The following is a 19,342-nucleotide window of genomic DNA, read 5'->3' on the forward strand; positions in this document are numbered from 1 at the left end:
TAGAGTTTGCATCTGAAAAAAACTTTGTTTTCCCAACAAGCTAGGTGAAGGACGGCTTTCACACACACTTATCTCTCAGAACTGAGCAAGTGGAGAGACGTTCGTTCATCTTGCACGAAGGGAACGGGTTGCAGGAAACACTTTTTCTCTGCTTTCTCAGTCTTTTTCCTAATGCCGGTTGGAAGTTCCTGCAGTTTTCACTGTAAAACCGAGTTGGAGCAAGTACCTGCCCATATATATGTATGTAATGGAGTTTGCAACTGAAAAGAAACTTTGTGTTCCCAACAAGCTAGGTGAAGGACATCTTTCACACACAATTATCTCTCAGAACTGAGCAAGTGGAGAGACGTTCGTTCATCTTGCACGAAGGGAACGGGTTGCAGGAGACACTTTTTCTCTGCTTTCTCAGTCTGTTTCCTAGTGCCGGTTTGAAGTTCCTGCAATTTTCACTGTAAAACCGAGTTGGAACTTGTACCTCCCCATATATATGAATGGAGTGGAGTTTGCAACTGAAAAGAAACTTTGTGTTCCCAACAAGCTAGGTGAAGGAAGGCTTTCACACACACTTATCTCTCAGAAATGAGCAAGTGGGAGACGTTCTTTCAACTAGCACCAAGGGAACGGTTTGCAGGATACACTTTTTCTCTGCCTTCTCAGTATGTTTCCTAGTGCCGGTTTGAAGTTCCTGCAGTTTTCACTGTAAAACCGATTTGGAACTTGTACCTCCCCATATATATGTATGGAGTGGAGTTTGCAACTGAAAAGAAACTTTGTGTTCCCAACAAGCTAGGTGAAGGACGGCTTTCACACACACTTATCTCTCAGAACTGAGCAAGTGGAGAGACGTTCGTTCATCTAGCACCAAGTTAACTGGTTGCAGGAGACACTATTTCTCTGCTTTCTCAGTCTGTTTCCTAGTGCCGGTTTGAAGTTCCTGCAGTTTTCACTGTAAAACCGAGGTGGAGCTAGTACCTCCGCATATATATGTATGGAATGGAGTTTGCATCTGAAAAGAAACTTTGTGTTCCCAACAAGCTAGGTGAAGGACGGCTTTCACACACACTTATCTCTCAGAACTGAGCAAGTGGGAGACGTTCTTTCATCTAGCACCAAGGGAACGGGTTGCAGGATACACTTTTTCTCTGCTTTCTCAGTCTGTTTCCTAGTGCCGGTTTGAAGTTCCTGCAGTTTTCACTGTAAAACAGAGTTGGAGCTAGTACCTCCCCATATATATGTATGGAATGGAGTTTGCAACTGAAAAGAAACTTGTGTTCCCAACAAGCCAGCTGAAGGACGGCTTTCACACACACTTATCTCTCAGAACTGAGCAAGTGGAGAGACGTTCGTTCATCTTGCACGAAGGGAACGGGTTGCAGGAGACACTTTTTCTCTGCTTTCTCAGTCTGTTTCCTAATGCCGGTTGGAAGTTCCTGCAGTTTTCACTGTAAAACCGAGTTGGAGCTAGTACCTGCCCATATATATGTATGTAATGGAGTTTGCAACTGAAAAGAAACTTTGTGTTCCCAACAAGCTAGGTGAAGGACATCTTTCACACACAATTATCTCTCAGAACTGAGCAAGTGGAGAGACGTTCGTTCATCTTGCACGAAGGGAACGGTTTGCAGGAGACACTTTTTCTCTGCTTTCTCAGTCTGTTTCCTAGTGCCGGTTTGAAGTTCCTGCAGTTTTCACTGTAAAACCGAGTTGGAGCTAGTACCTGCCCATATATATGTATGTAATGGAGTTTGCAACTGAAAAGAAACTTTGTGTTCCCAACAAGCTAGGTGAAGGACATCTTTCACACACAATTATCTCTCAGAACTGAGCAAGTGGAGAGACGTTCGTTCATCTTGCACGAAGGGAACGGGTTGCAGGAGACACTTTTTCTCTGCTTTCTCAGTCTGTTTCCTAGTGCCGGTTTGAAGTTCCTGCAGTTTTCACTGTAAAACCGAGTTGGAACTTGTACCTCCCCATATATATGAATGGAGTGGGGTTTGCAACTGAAAAGAAACATTGTGTTCCCAACAAGCTAGGTGAAGGAAGGCTTTCACACACACTTATCTCTCAGAACTGAGCAAGTGGAGAGACGTTCTTTCATCTAGCACCAAGGGAACGGGTTGCAGGATACACTTTTTCTCTGCTTTCTCAGTCTGTTTCCTAGTGCCGGTTTGAAGTTCCTGCAGTTTTCACTGTAAAACAGAGTTGGAGCTAGTACCTCCCCATATACATGTATGGAATGGAGTTTGCAACTGAAAAGAAACTTGTGTTCCCAACAAGCCAGCTGAAGGACGGCTTTCACACACACTTATCTCTCAGAACTGAGCAAGTGGAGAGACGTTCGTTCATCTTGCACGAAGGGAACGGGTTGCAGGAGACACTTTTTCTCTGCTTTCTCAGTCTGTTTCCTAATGCCGGTTGGAAGTTCCTGCAGTTTTCACTGTAAAACCGAGTTGGAGCTAGTACCTGCCCATATATATGTATGTAATGGAGTTTGCAACTGAAAAGAAACTTTGTGTTCCCAACAAGCTAGGTGAAGGACATCTTTCACACACAATTATCTCTCAGAACTGAGCAAGTGGAGAGACGTTCGTTCATCTTGCACGAAGGGAACGGGTTGCAGGAGACACTTTTTCTCTGCTTTCTCAGTCTGTTTCTTAGTGCCGGTTTGAAGTTCCTGCAGTTTTCACTGTAAAACCGAGTTGGAACTTGTACCTCCCCATATATATGAATGGAGTGGAGTTTGCAACTCAAAGAAACTTTGTGTTCCCAACAAGCTAGGTGAAGGAAGGCTTTCACACACACTTATCTCTCAGAACTGAGCAAGTGGGAGACGTTCTTTCATCTAGCACCAATGGAACGGGTTGCAGGAGACACTTTTTCTCTGCCTTCTCAGTCTGTTTCCTAGTGCCGGTTTGAAGTTCCTGCAGTTTTCACTGTAAAACCGATTTGGAACTTGTACCTCCCCATATATATGTATGGAGTGGAGTTTGCAACTGAAAAGAAACTTTGTGTTCCCAACAAGCTAGGTGAAGGACGGCTTTCACACACACTTATCTCTCAGAACTGAGCAAGTGGGAGACGTTCTTTCATCTAGCACCAAGGGAACGGGTTGCAGGAGACACTTTTTCTCTGCTTTCTCAGTCTGTTTCCTAGTGCCGGTTTGAAGTTCCTGCAGTTTTCACTGTAAAACAGAGTTGTAGCTAGTACCTCCCCATATATATGTATGGAATGGATTTTGCAACTGAAAAGAAACTTTATGTTCCCAACAAGCTAGGTAATGGACGGCTTTCACACACACTTATCTCTCAGAACTGAGCAAGTGGAGAGACGTTCGTTCACCTAGCACCAATTGAACGGGTTGCAGGAGAGACTTTTTCTCTGCTTTCTCAGTCTGTTTCCTAGTGCCGGTATGAAGTTCCTGCAGTTTTCACTGTAAAACCGAGTTGGATCTAGAACCTCCCCATATATATGTATGGAATGGAGTTTGCAACTGAAAAGAAACTTTGTGTACCCAACAAGCTATTTGGAGGACGGCTTTCACACACACTTATTTCTCAGAACTGAGCAAGAGGAGAGACGTTCGTTCATCTAGCACCAAGGCAACGGTTTGCAGGAGACACTTTTTCTCTGCTTTCTCAGTCTGTTTCCTAGTGCCGGTTTGAAGTTCCTGCAGTTTTCACTGTAAAACCGAGTTGGAGCTAGTACCTCCCCATATATATGTATGGAATAGAGTTTGCATCTGAAAAAAACTTTGTTTTCCCAACAAGCTAGGTGAAGGACGGCTTTCACACACACTTATCTCTCAGAACTGAGCAAGTGGAGAGACGTTCGTTCATCTTGCACGAAGGGAACGGGTTGCAGGAGACACTTTTTCTCTGCTTTCTCAGTCTTTTTCCTAATGCCGGTTGGAAGTTCCTGCAGTTTTCACTGTAAAACCGAGTTGGACCAAGTACCTGCCCATATATATGTATGTAATGGAGTTTGCAACTGAAAAGAAACTTTGTGTTCCCAACAAGCTAGGTGAAGGACATCTTTCACACACAATTATCTCTCAGAACTGAGCAAGTGGAGAGACGTTCGTTCATCTTGCACGAAGGGAACGGGTTGCAGGAGACACTTTTTCTCTGCTTTCTCAGTCTGTTTCCTAGTGCCGGTTTGAAGTTCCTGCAATTTTCACTGTAAAACCGAGTTGGAACTTGTACCTCCCCATATATATGAATGGAGTGGAGTTTGCAACTGAAAAGAAACTTTGTGTTCCCAACAAGCTAGGTGAAGGAAGGCTTTCACACACACTTATCTCTCAGAACTGAGCAAGTGGGAGACGTTCTTTCAACTAGCACCAAGGGAACGGTTTGCAGGATACACTTTTTCTCTGCCTTCTCAGTATGTTTCCTAGTGCCGGTTTGAAGTTCCTGCAGTTTTCACTGTAAAACCGATTTGGAACTTGTACCTCCCCATATATATGTATGGAGTGGAGTTTGCAACTGAAAAGAAACTTTGTGTTCCCAACAAGCTAGGTGAAGGACGGCTTTCACACACACTTATCTCTCAGAACTGAGCAAGTGGAGAGACGTTCGTTCATCTAGCACCAAGTTAACTGGTTGCAGGAGACACTATTTCTCTGCTTTCTCAGTCTGTTTCCTAGTGCCGGTTTGAAGTTCCTGCAGTTTTCACTGTAAAACCGAGGTGGAGCTAGTACCTCCGCATATATATGTATGGAAAGGAGTTTGCATCTGAAAAGAAACTTTGTGTTCCCAACAAGCTAGGTGAAGGACGGCTTTCACACACACTTATCTCTCAGAACTGAGCAAGTGGGAGACGTTCTTTCATCTAGCACCAAGGGAACGGGTTGCAGGATACACTTTTTCTCTGCTTTCTCAGTCTGTTTCCTAGTGCCGGTTTGAAGTTCCTGCAGTTTTCACTGTAAAACAGAGTTGGAGCTAGTACCTCCCCATATATATGTATGGAATGGAGTTTGCAACTGAAAAGAAACTTGTGTTCCCAACAAGCCAGCTGAAGGACGGCTTTCACACACACTTATCTCTCAGAACTGAGCAAGTGGAGAGACGTTCGTTCATCTTGCACGAAGGGAACGGGTTGCAGGAGACACTTTTTCTCTGCTTTCTCAGTCTGTTTCCTAATGCCGGTTGGAAGTTCCTGCAGTTTTCACTGTAAAACCGAGTTGGAGCTAGTACCTGCCCATATATATGTATGTAATGGAGTTTGCAACTGAAAAGAAACTTTGTGTTCCCAACAAGCTAGGTGAAGGACATCTTTCACACACAATTATCTCTCAGAACTGAGCAAGTGGAGAGACGTTCGTTCATCTTGCACGAAGGGAACGGGTTGCAGGAGACACTTTTTCTCTGCTTTCTCAGTCTGTTTCCTAGTGCCGGTTTGAAGTTCCTGCAGTTTTCACTGTAAAACCGAGTTGGAACTTGTACCTCCCCATATATATGAATGGAGTGGAGTTTGCAACTGAAAAGAAACTTTGTGTTCCCAACAAGCTAGGTGAAGGTCGGCTTTCACACACTCTTATCTCTCAGAACTGAGCAAGTGGAGAGACGTTCGTTCATCTTGCACGAATGGAACGGGTTGCAGGAGACACTTTTTCTCTGCTTTCTCAGTCTGTTTCCTAATACCGGTTGGAAGTTCCTGCAGTTTTCACTGTAAAACCGAGTTGGAGCAAGTACCTGCCCATATATATGTATGTAATGGAGTTTGCAACTGAAAAGAAACTTTGTGTTCCCAACAAGCTAGGTGAAGGACGGCTTTCACACACTCTTATCTCTCAGAACTGAGCAAGTGGAGAGACGTTCGTACATCTAGCACCAAGGGAACGGGTTGCAGGATACACTTTTTCTCTGCTTTCTCAGTCTGTTTCCTAGTGCCGGTTTGAATTTCCTGCAGTTTTCACTGTAAAACAGATTTGGAGCTAGTACCTCCCCATATATATGTATGGAATGGAGTTTGCAACTGAAAAGAAACTTGTGTTCCCAACAAGCCAGCTGAAGGACGGCTTTCACACACACTTATCTCTCAGAACTGAGCAAGTGGAGAGACGTTCGTTCATCTTGCACGAAGGGAACGGGTTGCAGGAGACACTTTTTCTCTGCTTTCTCAGTCTGTTTCCTAATGCCGGTTGGAAGTTCCTGCAGTTTTCACTGTAAAACCGAGTTGGAACTTGTACCTCCCCATATATATGAATGGAGTGGAGTTTGCAACTGAAAGAAACTTTGTGTTCCCAACAAGCTAGGTGAAGGAAGGCTTTCACACACACTTATCTCTCAGAACTGAGCAAGTGGGAGACGTTCTTTCATCTAGCACCAAGGGAACGGGTTGCAGGAGACACTTTTTCTCTGCCTTCTCAGTCTGTTTCCTAGTGCCGGTTTGAAGTTCCTGCAGTTTTCACTGTAAAACCGATTTGGAACTTGTACCTCCCCATATATATGTATGGAGTGGAGTTTGCAACTGAAAAGAAACTTTGTGTTCCCAACAAGCTAGGTGAAGGACGGCTTTCACACACACTTATCTCTCAGAACTGAGCAAGTGGGAGACGTTCTTTCATCTAGCACCAAGGGAACGGGTTGCAGGAGACACTTTTTCTCTGCTTTCTCAGTCTGTTTCCTAGTGCCGGTTTGAAGTTCCTGCAGTTTTCACTGTAAAACAGAGTTGTAGCTAGTACCTCCCCATATATATGTATGGAATGGATTTTGCAACTGAAAAGAAACTTTATGTTCCCAACAAGCTAGGTAATGGACGGCTTTCACACACACTTATCTCTCAGAACTGAGCAAGTGGAGAGACGTTCGTTCACCTAGCACCAATGGAACGGGTTGCAGGAGAGACTTTTTCTCTGCTTTCTCAGTCTGTTTCCTAGTGCCGGTATGAAGTTCCTGCAGTTTTCACTGTAAATCCGAGTTGGATCTAGAACCTCCCCATATATATGTATGGAATGGAGTTTGCAACTGAAAAGAAACTTTGTGTACCCAACAAGCTATTTGGAGGACGGCTTTCACACACACTTATTTCTCAGAACTGAGCAAGAGGAGAGACGTTCGTTCATCTAGCACCAAGGCAACGGTTTGCAGGAGACACTTTTTCTCTGCTTTCTCAGTCTGTTTCCTAGTGCCGGTTTGAAGTTCCTGCAGTTTTCACTGTAAAACCGAGTTGGAGCTAGTACCTCCCCATATATATGTATGGAATAGAGTTTGCATCTGAAAAAAACTTTGTTTTCCCAACAAGCTAGGTGAAGGACGGCTTTCACACACACTTATCTCTCAGAACTGAGCAAGTGGAGAGACGTTCGTTCATCTTGCACGAAGGGAACGGGTGGCAGGAGACACTTTTTCTCTGCTTTCTCAGTCTTTTTCCTAATGCCGGTTGGAAGTTCCTGCAGTTTTCACTGTAAAACCGAGTTGGAGCAAGTACCTGCCCATATATATGTATGTAATGGAGTTTGCAACTGAAAAGAAACTTTGTGTTCCCAACAAGCTAGGTGAAGGAAGGCTTTCACACACACTTATCTCTCAGAACTGAGCAAGTGGGAGACGTTCTTTCAACTAGCACCAAGGGAACGGTTTGCAGGATACACTTTTTCTCTGCCTTCTCAGTATGTTTCCTAGTGCCGGTTTGAAGTTCCTGCAGTTTTCACTGTAAAACCGATTTGGAACTTGTACCTCCCCATATATATGTATGGAGTGGAGTTTGCAACTGAAAAGAAACTTTGTGTTCCCAACAAGCTAGGTGAAGGACGGCTTTCACACACACTTATCTCTCAGAACTGAGCAAGTGGAGAGACGTTCGTTCATCTAGCACCAAGTTAACTGGTTGCAGGAGACACTATTTCTCTGCTTTCTCAGTCTGTTTCCTAGTGCCGGTTTGAAGTTCCTGCAGTTTTCACTGTAAAACCGAGGTGGAGCTAGTACCTCCGCATATATATGTATGGAATGGAGTTTGCATCTGAAAAGAAACTTTGTGTTCCCAACAAGCTAGGTGAAGGACGGCTTTCACACACACTTATCTCTCAGAACTGAGCAAGTGGGAGACGTTCTTTCATCTAGCACCAAGGGAACGGGTTGCAGGATACACTTTTTCTCTGCTTTCTCAGTCTGTTTCCTAGTGCCGGTTTGAAGTTCCTGCAGTTTTCACTGTAAAACAGAGTTGGAGCTAGTACCTCCCCATATATATGTATGGAATGGAGTTTGCAACTGAAAAGAAACTTGTGTTCCCAACAAGCCAGCTGAAGGACGGCTTTCACACACACTTATATCTCAGAACTGAGCAAGTGGAGAGACGTTCGTTCATCTTGCACGAAGGGAACGGGTTGCAGGAGACACTTTTTCTCTGCTTTCTCAGTCTGTTTCCTAATGCCGGTTGGAAGTTCCTGCAGTTTTCACTGTAAAACCGAGTTGGAGCTAGTACCTGCCCATATATATGTATGTAATGGAGTTTGCAACTGAAAAGAAACTTTGTGTTCCCAACAAGCTAGGTGAAGGACATCTTTCACACACAATTATCTCTCAGAACTGAGCAAGGGGAGAGACGTTCGTTCATCTTGCACGAAGGGAACGGGTTGCAGGAGACACTTTTTCTCTGCTTTCTCAGTCTGTTTCCTAGTGCCGGTTTGAAGTTCCTGCAGTTTTCACTGTAAAACCGAGTTGGAACTTGTACCTCCCCATATATATGAATGGAGTGGAGTTTGCAACTGAAAAGAAACTTTGTGTTCCCAACAAGCTAGGTGAAGGACGGCTTTCACACACTCTTATCTCTCAGAACTGAGCAAGTGGAGAGACGTTCGTTCATCTTGCACGAATGGAACGGGTTGCAGGAGACACTTTTTCTCTGCTTTCTCAGTCTGTTTCCTAGTGCCGGTTGGAAGTTCCTGCAGTTTTCACTGTAAAACCGAGTTGGAGCAAGTACCTGCCCATATATATGTATGTAATGGAGTTTGCAACTGAAAAGAAACTTTGTGTTCCCAACAAGCTAGGTGAAGGACGGCTTTCACACACTCTTATCTCTCAGAACTGAGCAAGTGGAGAGACGTTCGTTCATCTAGCACCAAGGGAACGGGTTGCAGAATACACTTTTTCTCTGCTTTCTCAGTCTGTTTCCTAGTGCCGGTTTGAAGTTCCTGCAGTTTTCACTGTAAAACAGATTTGGAGCTAGTACCTCCCCATATATATGTATGGAATGGAGTTTGCAACTGAAAAGAAACTTGTGTTCCCAACAAGCCAGCTGAAGGACGGCTTTCACACACACTTATCTCTCAGAACTGAGCAAGTGGAGAGACGTTCGTTCATCTTGCACGAAGGGAACGGGTTGCAGGAGACACTTTTTCTCTGCTTTCTCAGTCTGTTTCCTAATGCCGGTTGGAAGTTCCTGCAGTTTTCACTGTAAAACCGAGTTGGAGCTAGTACCTGCCCATATATATGTATGTAATGGAGTTTGCAACTGAAAAGAAACTTTGTGTTCCCAACAAGCTAGGTGAAGGACATCTTTCACACACAATTATCTCTCAGAACTGAGCAAGTGGAGAGACGTTCGTTCATCTTGCACGAAGGGAACGGGTTGCAGGAGACACTTTTTCTCTGCTTTCTCAGTCTGTTTCCTAGTGCCGGTTTGAAGTTCCTGCAGTTTTCACTGTAAAACCGAGTTGGAGCTAGTACCTCCCCATATATATGTATGGAATAGAGTTTGCATCTGAAAAAAACTTTGTTTTCCCAACAAGCTAGGTGAAGGACGGCTTTCACACACACTTATCTTTCAGAACTGAGCAAGTGGGAGACGTTCTTTCATCTAGCACCAAGGGAACGGGTTGCAGGATACACTTTTTCTCTGCCTTCTCAGTCTGTTTCCTAGTGCCGGTTTGAAGTTCCTGCAGTTTTCACTGTAAAACCGATTTGGAACTTGTACCTCCCCATATATATGTATGGAGTGGAGTTTGCCACTGAAAAGAAACTTTGTGTTCCCAACAAGCTAGGTGAAGGACGGCTTTCACACACACTTATCTCTCAGAACTGAGCAAGTGGAGAGACGTTCGTTCATCTAGCACCAAGGGAACGGGTTGCAGGAGACACTTTTTCTCTGCTTTCTCAGTCTGTTTCCTAGTGCCGGTTTGAAATTCCTGCAGTTATCACTGTAAAATCGAGTTAGAGCTCGTACCTCCCCATATATTTGTATGGAATGGAGTTTGCAACTGAAAAGAAACTATGTGTTCCCAACAAGCTAGGTGAAGGACGGCTTTCACACACACGTATCTCTCAGAACTGAGTATGTGGAGAGTCGTTCTTTCATCTAGCACCAGGGGAACGGGTTGAAGGAGACACTTTTTCTCTGCTTTCTCAGTCTGTTTCCTAGTGCCGGTTTGAAGTTCCTGCAGTTTTCACTGTAAAACCATGTTGGAGCTAGTACCTCCCCATATATATGTATGGAAAGTAGTTTGCAACTTAAAAAAAAATTTTGTGTTCCCAACAAGCTAGGTGAAGGACGGCTTTCACACACACTTATCTCTCAGAATTGAGCAAGTGGAGAGACGTTCGTTCATCTAGCACCAAGGGAACGGGTTGCAGGAGACACTTTTTCTCTGCTTTCTCAGTCTGTTTCCTAATGCCGGTTTGAAGTTCCTGCAGTTTTCACTGTAAAACCGAGTTGGAGCTAGTACTTACCCATATATATGTAAGGAATGGAGTTTGCAACTGAAAAGAAACTTTGTGTTCCCAACAAGCTAGATGAAGGACGGCTTTCACACACACTTATCTCTCAGAACTGAGCAAGTGGAGAGACGTTCGTTCATCTAGCATCAAGGGAACGGGTTGCAGGAGACACTTTTTCTCTGCTTTCTCAGTCTGTTTCCTAGTGCCGGTTTGAAGTTCCTGCAGTTTTCACGGTAAAACCGATTTGGAACTTGTACCTCCCCATATATATGAAAGGAGTGGAGTTTGCAACTGAAAAGAAACTTTGTGTTCCCAACAAGCTAGGTGAAGGACGGCTTTCACACACACTAATCTCTCAGAACTTAGCAAGTGGAGAGACGTTCGTTCACCTAGAACCAAGGGAACGGGTTGCAGGAGACACTTTTTCTCTGGTTTCTCAGTCTGTTTCCTACTGCCGGTTTGAAGTTCCTGCAGTTTTCACTGTAAACCGAGGTGGAGCTTGTACCTCCGCATATATATGTATGGAATGGAGTTTGCATCTGAAAAGAAACTTTGTGTTCCGAACAAGCTAGGTGAAGGACGGCTTTCACACACACTAATCTCTCAGAACTGAGCAAGTGGAGAGACGTTCGTTCATCTAGCACCAAGGGAACGGGTTGCAGGAGACACTTTTGCTCTGCATTCTCAGTCTGTTTCCTAGTGCCGGTTTGAAGTTCCTGCAGTTTTCACTGTAAAACCGATTTGGAACTTGTACCTCCCCATATATATGTATGGTGTGGAGTTTGCAACTGAAAAGATACTTTGTGTTCCCAACAAGCTAGGTGAAGGACGGCTTTCACACACACTTATCTCTCAGAACTGAGCAAGTGGAGAGACGTTCGTTCATCTAGCACCAAGTTAACTGGTTGCAGGAGACACTATTTCTCTGCTTTCTCAGTCTGTTTCCTAGTGCCGGTTTGAAGTACCTGCAGTTTTCACTGTAAAACCGAGGTGGAGCTAGTACCTCCGCATATATATGTATGGAATGGAGTTTGCATCTGAAAAGAAACTTTGTGTTCCCAACAAGCTAGGTGAAGGACGGCTTTCACACACACTTATCTCTCAGAACTGAGCAAGTGGGAGACGTTCTTTCATCTAGCACCAAGGGAACGGGTTGCAGGAGACACTTTTTCTCTGCTTTCTCAGTCTGTTTCCTAGTGCCGGTTTGAAGTTCCTGCAGTTTTCACTGTAAAACAGAGTTGTAGCTAGTACCTCCCCATATATATGTATGGAATGGATTTTGCAACTGAAAAGAAACTTTATGTTCCCAACAAGCTAGGTAATGGACGGCTTTCACACACACTTATCTCTCAGAACTGAGCAAGTGGAGAGACGTTCGTTCACCTAGCACCAATGGAACGGGTTGCAGGAGAGACTTTTTCTCTGCTTTCTCAGTCTGTTTCCTAGTGCCGGTTGGAAGTTCCTGCAGTTTTCACTGTAAAACCGAGTTGGAGCTAGTACCTCCCCATATATATGTATGGAATAGAGTTTGCATCTGAAAAAAACTTTGTTTTCCCAACAAGCTAGGTGAAGGACGGCTTTCACACACACTTATCTCTCAGAACTGAGCAAGTGGAGAGACGTTCGTTCATCTTGCACGAAGGGAACGGGTTGCAGGAGACACTTTTTCTCTGCTTTCTCAGTCTTTTTCCTAATGCCGGTTGGAAGTTCCTGCAATTTTCACTGTAAAACCGAGTTGGAGCTAGTACCTGCCCATATATATGTATGTAATGGAGTTTGCAACTGAAAAGAAACTTTGTGTTCCCAACAAGCTAGGTGAAGGACATCTTTCACACACAATTATCTCTCAGAACTGAGCAAGTGGAGAGACGTTCGTTCATCTTGCACGAAGGGAACGGGTTGCAGGAGACACTTTTTCTCTGCTTTCTCAGTCTGTTTCCTAGTGCCGGTTTGAAGTTCCTGCAGTTTTCACTGTAAAACCGAGTTGGAGCTAGTACCTCCCCATATATATGTATGGAATAGAGTTTGCATCTGAAAAAAACTTTGTTTTCCCAACAAGCTAGGTGAAGGACGGCTTTCACACACACTTATCTTTCAGAACTGAGCAAGTGGGAGACGTTCTTTCATCTAGCACCAAGGGAACGGGTTGCAGGATACACTTTTTCTCTGCCTTCTCAGTCTGTTTCCTAGTGCCGGTTTGAAGTTCCTGCAGTTTTCACTGTAAAACCGATTTGGAACTTGTACCTCCCCATATATATGTATGGAGTGGAGTTTGCCACTGAAAAGAAACTTTGTGTTCCCAACAAGCTAGGTGAAGGACGGCTTTCACACACACTTATCTCTCAGAACTGAGCAAGTGGAGAGACGTTCGTTCATCTAGCACCAAGGGAACGGGTTGCAGGAGACACTTTTTCTCTGCTTTCTCAGTCTGTTTCCTAGTGCCGGTTTGAAATTCCTGCAGTTATCACTGTAAAATCGAGTTAGAGCTCGTACCTCCCCATATATTTGTATGGAATGGAGTTTGCAACTGAAAAGAAACTATGTGTTCCCAACAAGCTAGGTGAAGGACGGCTTTCACACACACGTATCTCTCAGAACTGAGTATGTGGAGAGTCGTTCTTTCATCTAGCACCAGGGGAACGGGTTGAAGGAGACACTTTTTCTCTGCTTTCTCAGTCTGTTTCCTAGTGCCGGTTTGAAGTTCCTGCAGTTTTCACTGTAAAACCATGTTGGAGCTAGTACCTCCCCATATATATGTATGGAAAGTAGTTTGCAACTTAAAAAAAAATTTTGTGTTCCCAACAAGCTAGGTGAAGGACGGCTTTCACACACACTTATCTCTCAGAATTGAGCAAGTGGAGAGACGTTCGTTCATCTAGCACCAAGGGAACGGGTTGCAGGAGACACTTTTTCTCTGCTTTCTCAGTCTGTTTCCTAATGCCGGTTTGAAGTTCCTGCAGTTTTCACTGTAAAACCGAGTTGGAGCTAGTACTTACCCATATATATGTAAGGAATGGAGTTTGCAACTGAAAAGAAACTTTGTGTTCCCAACAAGCTAGATGAAGGACGGCTTTCACACACACTTATCTCTCAGAACTGAGCAAGTGGAGAGACGTTCGTTCATCTAGCATCAAGGGAACGGGTTGCAGGAGACACTTTTTCTCTGCTTTCTCAGTCTGTTTCCTAGTGCCGGTTTGAAGTTCCTGCAGTTTTCACGGTAAAACCGATTTGGAACTTGTACCTCCCCATATATATGAAAGGAGTGGAGTTTGCAACTGAAAAGAAACTTTGTGTTCCCAACAAGCTAGGTGAAGGACGGCTTTCACACACACTAATCTCTCAGAACTTAGCAAGTGGAGAGACGTTCGTTCACCTAGAACCAAGGGAACGGGTTGCAGGAGACACTTTTTCTCTGGTTTCTCAGTCTGTTTCCTACTGCCGGTTTGAAGTTCCTGCAGTTTTCACTGTAAACCGAGGTGGAGCTTGTACCTCCGCATATATATGTATGGAATGGAGTTTGCATCTGAAAAGAAACTTTGTGTTCCGAACAAGCTAGGTGAAGGACGGCTTTCACACACACTAATCTCTCAGAACTGAGCAAGTGGAGAGACGTTCGTTCATCTAGCACCAAGGGAACGGGTTGCAGGAGACACTTTTGCTCTGCATTCTCAGTCTGTTTCCTAGTGCCGGTTTGAAGTTCCTGCAGTTTTCACTGTAAAACCGATTTGGAACTTGTACCTCCCCATATATATGTATGGTGTGGAGTTTGCAACTGAAAAGATACTTTGTGTTCCCAACAAGCTAGGTGAAGGACGGCTTTCACACACACTTATCTCTCAGAACTGAGCAAGTGGAGAGACGTTCGTTCATCTAGCACCAAGTTAACTGGTTGCAGGAGACACTATTTCTCTGCTTTCTCAGTCTGTTTCCTAGTGCCGGTTTGAAGTACCTGCAGTTTTCACTGTAAAACCGAGGTGGAGCTAGTACCTCCGCATATATATGTATGGAATGGAGTTTGCATCTGAAAAGAAACTTTGTGTTCCCAACAAGCTAGGTGAAGGACGGCTTTCACACACACTTATCTCTCAGAACTGAGCAAGTGGGAGACGTTCTTTCATCTAGCACCAAGGGAACGGGTTGCAGGAGACACTTTTTCTCTGCTTTCTCAGTCTGTTTCCTAGTGCCGGTTTGAAGTTCCTGCAGTTTTCACTGTAAAACAGAGTTGTAGCTAGTACCTCCCCATATATATGTATGGAATGGATTTTGCAACTGAAAAGAAACTTTATGTTCCCAACAAGCTAGGTAATGGACGGCTTTCACACACACTTATCTCTCAGAACTGAGCAAGTGGAGAGACGTTCGTTCACCTAGCACCAATGGAACGGGTTGCAGGAGAGACTTTTTCTCTGCTTTCTCAGTCTGTTTCCTAGTGCCGGTTGGAAGTTCCTGCAGTTTTCACTGTAAAACCGAGTTGGAGCTAGTACCTCCCCATATATATGTATGGAATAGAGTTTGCATCTGAAAAAAACTTTGTTTTCCCAACAAGCTAGGTGAAGGACGGCTTTCACACACACTTATCTCTCAGAACTGAGCAAGTGGAGAGACGTTCGTTCATCTTGCACGAAGGGAACGGGTTGCAGGAGACACTTTTTCTCTGCTTTCTCAGTCTTTTTCCTAATGCCGGTTGGAAGTTCCTGCAATTTTCACTGTAAAACCGAGTTGGAGCTAGTACCTGCCCATATATATGTATGTAATGGAGTTTGCAACTGAAAAGAAACTTTGTGTTCCCAACAAGCTAGGTGAAGGACATCTTTCACACACAATTATCTCTCAGAACTGAGCAAGTGGAGAGACGTTCGTTCATCTTGCACGAAGGGAACGGGTTGCAGGAGACACTTTTTCTCTGCTTTCTCAGTCTGTTTCCTAGTGCCGGTTTGAAGTTCCTGCAGTTTTCACTGTAAAACCGAGTTGGAACTTGTACCTCCCCATATATATGAATGGAGTGCAGTTTGCAACTGAAAAGAAACTTTGTGTTCCCAACAAGCTAGGTGAAGGAAGGCTTTCACACACACTTATCTCTCAGAACTGAGCAAGTGGGAGACGTTCTTTCATCTAGCACCAAGGGAACGGGTTGCAGGATACACTTTTTCTCTGCCTTCTCAGTCTGTTTCCTAGTGCCGGTTTGAAGTTCCTGCAGTTTTCACTGTAAAACCGATTTGGAACTTCTACCTCCCCATATATATGTATGGAGTGGAGTTTGCAACTGAAAAGAAACTTTGTGTTCCCAACAAGCTAGGTGAAGTACGGCTTTCACACACACTTATCTCTCAGAACTGAGCAAGTGGGAGACGTTCTTTCATCTAGCACCAAGGGAACGGGTTGCAGGATACACTTTTTCTCTGCTTTCTCAGTCTGTTTCCTAGTGCCGGTTTGAAGTTCCTGCAGTTTTCACTGTAAAACCATGTTGGAGCTAGTACCTCCCCATATATATGTATGGAATGGATTTTGCAACTGAAAAGTAACTTTATGTTCCCAACAAGCTAGGTAATGGACGGCTTTCACACACACTTATCTCTCAGAACTGAGCAAGTTGAGAGACGTTCGTTCACCTAGCACCAATGGAACGGGTTGCAGGAGAAACTTTTTCTCTGCTTTCTCAGTCTGTTTCCTAGTGCCGGTATGAAGTTCCTGCAGTTTTCACTGTAAAACCGAGTTGGATCTAGAACCTCCCCATATATATGTATGGAATGGAGTTTGCAACTGAAAAGAAACTTTGTGTTCCCAACAAGCTAGGTGGAGGACGGCTTTCACACACACTTATTTCTCAGAACTGAGCAAGAGGAGAGACGTTCGTTCATCTAGCACCAAGTCAACGGGTTGCAGGAGACACTTTTTCTCTGCTTTCTCAGTCTGTTTCCTAGTGCCGGTTTGAAGTTCCTGCAGTTTTCACTGTAAAACCGAGTTGGAGCTAGTACCTCCCCATATATATGTATGGAATAGAGTTTGCATCTGAAAAAAACTTTGTTTTCCCAACAAGCTAGGTGAAGGACGGCTTTCACACACACTTATCTCTCAGAACTGAGCAAGTGGAGAGACGTTCGTTTATCTTGCACGAAGGGAACGGGTTGCAGGAGACACTTTTTCTCTGCTTTCTCAGTCTTTTTCCTAATGCCGGTTGGAAGTTCCTGCAATTTTCACTGTAAAACCGAGTTGGAGCTAGTACCTGCCCATATATATGTATGTAATGGAGTTTGCAACTGAAAAGAAACTTTGTGTTCCCAACAAGCTAGGTGAAGGACATCTTTCACACACAATTATCTCTCAGAACTGAGCAAGTGGAGAGACGTTCGTTCATCTTGCACGAAGGGAACGGGTTGCAGGAGACACTTTTTCTCTGCTTTCTCAGTCTGTTTCCTAGTGCCGGTTTGAAGTTCCTGCAGTTTTCACTGTAAAACCGAGTTGGAACTTGTACCTCCCCATATATATGAATGGAGTGGAGTTTGCAACTGAAAAGAAACATTGTGTTCCCAACAAGCTAGGTGAAGGAAGGCTTTCACACACACTTATCTCTCAGAACTGAGCAAGTGGAGAGACGTTCTTTCATCTAGCACCAAGGGAACGGGTTGCAGGATACACTTTTTCTCTGCTTTCTCAGTCTGTTTCCTAGTGCCGGTTTGAAGTTCCTGCAGTTTTCACTGTAAAACAGAGTTGGAGCTAGTACCTCCCCTTATATATGTATGGAATGGAGTTTGCAACTGAAAAGAAACTTGTGTTCCCAACAAGCCAGCTGAAGGACGGCTTTCACACACACTTATCTCTCAGAACTGAGCAAGTGGAGAGACGTTCGTTCATCTTGCACGAAGGGAACGGGTTGCAGGAGACACTTTTTCTCTGCTTTCTCAGTCTGTTTCCTAATGCCGGTTGGAAGTTCCTGCAGTTTTCACTGTAAAACCGAGTTGGAGCTAGTACCTGCCCATATATATTTATGTAATGGAGTTTGCAACTGAAAAGAAACTTTGTGTTCCCAACAAGCTAGGTGAAGGACATCTTTCACACACAATTATCTCTCAGAACTGAGCAAGTGGAGAGACGTTCGTTCATCTTGCACGAAGGGAACGGGTTGCAGGAGACACTTTTCTCTGCTTTCTCAGTCTGTTTCCTAGTGCCGGTTTGAAGTTCCTGCAGTTTTCACTGTAAAACCGATTTGGAACTTCTACCTCCCCATATATATGTATGGAGTGGAGTTTGCAACTGAAAAGAAACTTTGTGTTCCCAACAAGCTAGGTGAAGTACGGCTTTCACACACACTTATCTCTCAGAACTGAGCAAGTGGGAGACGTTCTTTCATCTAGCACCAAGGGAACGGGTTGCAGGATACACTTTTTCTCTGCTTTCTCAGTCTGTTTCCTAGTGCCGGTTTGAAGTTCCTGCAGTTTTCACTGTAAAACCATGTTGGAGCTAGTACCTCCCCATATATATGTATGGAATGGATTTTGCAACTGAAAAGTAACTTTATGTTCCCAACAAGCTAGGTAATGGACGGCTTTCACACACACTTATCTCTCAGAACTGAGCAAGTTGAGAGACGTTCGTTCACCTAGCACCAATGGAACGGGTTGCAGGAGAAACTTTTTCTCTGCTTTCTCAGTCTGTTTCCTAGTGCCGGTATGAAGTTCCTGCAGTTTTCACTGTAAAACCGAGTTGGATCTAGAACCTCCCCATATATATGTATGGAATGGAGTTTGCAACTGAAAAGAAACTTTGTGTTCCCAACAAGCTAGGTGGAGGACGGCTTTCACACACACTTATTTCTCAGAACTGAGCAAGAGGAGAGACGTTCGTTCATCTAGCACCAAGTCAACGGGTTGCAGGAGACACTTTTTCTCTGCTTTCTCAGTCTGTTTCCTAGTGCCGGTTTGAAGTTCCTGCAGTTTTCACTGTAAAACCGAGTTGGAGCTAGTACCTCCCCATATATATGTATGGAATAGAGTTTGCATCTGAAAAAAACTTTGTTTTCCCAACAAGCTAGGTGAAGGACGGCTTTCACACACACTTATCTCTCAGAACTGAGCAAGTGGAGAGACGTTCGTTTATCTTGCACGAAGGGAACGGGTTGCAGGAGACACTTTTTCTCTGCTTTCTCAGTCTTTTTCCTAATGCCGGTTGGAAGTTCCTGCAATTTTCACTGTAAAACCGAGTTGGAGCTAGTACCTGCCCATATATATGTATGTAATGGAGTTTGCAACTGAAAAGAAACTTTGTGTTCCCAACAAGCTAGGTGAAGGACATCTTTCACACACAATTATCTCTCAGAACTGAGCAAGTGGAGAGACGTTCGTTCATCTTGCACGAAGGGAACGGGTTGCAGGAGACACTTTTTCTCTGCTTTCTCAGTCTGTTTCCTAGTGCCGGTTTGAAGTTCCTGCAGTTTTCACTGTAAAACCGAGTTGGAACTTGTACCTCCCCATATATATGAATGGAGTGGAGTTTGCAACTGAAAAGAAACATTGTGTTCCCAACAAGCTAGGTGAAGGAAGGCTTTCACACACACTTATCTCTCAGAACTGAGCAAGTGGAGAGACGTTCTTTCATCTAGCACCAAGGGAACGGGTTGCAGGATACACTTTTTCTCTGCTTTCTCAGTCTGTTTCCTAGTGCCGGTTTGAAGTTCCTGCAGTTTTCACTGT

The sequence above is a fragment of the Camelus bactrianus genome, chromosome 3, assembly GCF_048773025.1.
Source record: "Camelus bactrianus isolate YW-2024 breed Bactrian camel chromosome 3, ASM4877302v1, whole genome shotgun sequence".
Taxonomy (NCBI): Eukaryota; Metazoa; Chordata; class Mammalia; order Artiodactyla; family Camelidae; genus Camelus; species Camelus bactrianus.